Source organism: Cricetulus griseus, chromosome 6, assembly GCF_003668045.3.
Source record: "Cricetulus griseus strain 17A/GY chromosome 6, alternate assembly CriGri-PICRH-1.0, whole genome shotgun sequence".
In the NCBI taxonomy this organism is placed as follows: Eukaryota; Metazoa; Chordata; class Mammalia; order Rodentia; family Cricetidae; genus Cricetulus; species Cricetulus griseus.
In genome coordinates this window covers 42,461,346-42,463,792 of record NC_048599.1, presented here as the reverse complement: position 1 = coordinate 42,463,792, position 2,447 = coordinate 42,461,346, and the positions used below count along the sequence as shown (strand labels likewise).

The 2,447-nt window shown below is 46.1% G+C and overlaps 1 pseudogene; it reads right to left on the bottom strand.

Annotated features, from left to right (window-relative positions):
- Positions 1-1,445: 1,445 nt before the first annotated feature.
- On the bottom strand, positions 1,446-2,094 carry LOC100751404 (annotated as a pseudogene).
- Between the last annotated feature and the right edge of the window lie 353 nt (positions 2,095-2,447).

Below are 2,447 nucleotides of genomic sequence, written 5' to 3'. Positions count from 1 at the left end.
ATTTCATTATTATCTGGTTTCAGCAAGTTATTAGCAGCAATAGCAACTGCAATGGCCCTTTACAAAGGAACTCTCCCCTTTGTGGTTTATTAGCAATGCCAGCAGCCCCAACCTCCACTTACATTGTAACCTAGTGCAATTACAGGTTACAGGGGGGTTATTTTATCCACTATACCCACCACTCTTACCCCACCACTCATATTAACATCTTTGCCTGGGTTCCTACAAACTCAGGTAGGTAGGCTTCTCTTTGAATAAACTTGTATCCTTCCAAGTGGTGACTTCACTCTGCAGAGAGACAAGTTTTTCTAAAATACAAGTCTGTACCTGTTTCTTGTAAACCTTTTCTGTTGTTTTTCATTGACCTTATGAACAAACAAAACCTTCATTTCAGCACATTTCTGTAGCATGAAAAATAAAAGACCCAGAGACTGATGATATTGAGTTCAAGCTTCAAGCTGAAGATCATAAAGACAAAGCAGCAAAACAGTCAAGCTACTAGCTGTTACCTCTTCCTCAGTCTGAATGAGCTGATCATGTCTCCATGAGCTCCCAGTAAGCCTCTGACTGCTGCCTTTCTTCAGCGTGGCTAGAGAATCCAATGTATTCCTATCCCAATTGTGGCTGGAGAATGAATGCTCTGAGACCCTGTTCCTGTCTTAAATACCTCTCATGAGTCCTGGGATTAAAGACATGAACTCTCTTACTCTTTTAGACTGATTCAATCTCGTGTAGCCCTGAGTGGCCTTGAACTCTGAGAGATCCATCTGCCTTTGTCTCCTGAGTCCTGGTATTAAAGATGTGTGCCACCACTGCCTGGCTTCTATAGCTAACTAGTGTGGCTGCTTTGCTATTTTTGATCTCCAGTGGTTTTAGTAAGTCATAAACAATATATCACCATCCATTTCTTTTTTTCCCTTTTAAGAGTGTTTACTGATAGCTTCCTGACAGCATCCATAAACATCGGTACAAAAATATTCCATTCAGTTGTTTTCTAGGGGACTCGCTGACTCCTGGAGATGCTTGCTAGACCTGTGAGAATCAGCTCCCCAGAGTCAAGGCTGCCTCTATCCTGAACCTTCTACCTCTCCCAAAATTAAACACAAGAAAAAAAGCACTCCAGAATTAAATCAATAGCTGCCAGCTGTTAGGGACAAGCTCAGCCCTGCAGGCAACTTCTTCCTCCAGGGGTTAGAGACATCTGGCTTTGGTCTCTGGAGACTCTAGAAGTACTTTCAAAGCTGCCCTAGGTTGAGCTCCAGGATACCTTTAGCCAGCCCCACTGCCCCAGATAGGGTGCATGTCCTGGCATGGGGAAATCCCGCTCTTAGGAGGGGCAGGGATTAGGACCCTGCCTATGACAGAATGGAGCAGCAAAGCTGACCAAATGTGACCCTGGGAGGACCACTGCTGCCCTAGCCTTTCTGGGATGGTAGGAAGGGGGGCTATTCTCCACGTGTCTCTTCCTCATCATCTGTGTGGCTGTGGCCGTTGATGGCAGGGGAACCAGGTCAAATACGTGATAGGTCCTCAAAGCTAGGACTGATAGACAGTGAGACAGTGTCAGGATTGGTGTCACAGGAGCCTGTGCTCTGCTCCGAGGTGGCGATGGTTGTGGTGATACTGGGTGGAATGGGGTCTTCATCTTCGTCCTTTAGGAATGTCCCCTCTGGGATGTGACTGAAGGCCTCTGGGTGCTGCCGGGACAGCTTCCCCCTTCAGTGTCCTGATCCTGCAGAAGATGCTATCCAGGTGCTGTTTCATGTCCACCAAGGTGTGAGTATGGTGCATGAAGCGTTCACTCATTTGCTGAAGTTGATCGCTGGACAGATTATTGAAGTTCAGAAGCATCTCGTTGGTTTTCTCAAAGCGGGTTGCTTCCAGGTTCTGGCTATTACAAACAATGCTGCTCTTCTAGGCCAGGATGATGGCATTGACACCATCAGTGTTCACCATGCTGAGGAAGCGACCACAGAAGACCCTCGAGGCCTAGTCCGGGGGTCCATCTCTTTCTCCTCCACCTCTGATGCCTGCACATCTGGTGGCCTGGCTTGCGCTACAGAAATTCCTTGTTTCCATCAGAAGCCTTAGCATCCCTTCCTCACCTTCATTATCTTAAAGTCTCCCATTCCTCCAGTTTCTGCATGCACCCACCCAGTCCTTACCATGTCATCTCTACTCTCAAAAGAGTCCCTATTCTATTTTTAGATCAAGTGCTACTTCCTCAGGGAAACCTCTTTTGAACTGAGAATATCACTTATGTTCCTCTAAAGCAGTGGTTCTCAACCTGCCTAATGCTGCCACACTTTAATACAGTTTCCTCATGTTGTGGTGTCCCCCCCACCATAAAAATTATTTTCCTTGTTACTTCATAATGTTAATTTTGCTACTATTATGAATCATAATGGACATACCTTTTGGAGGTTTGCCAAAAGGGTCACGACCCA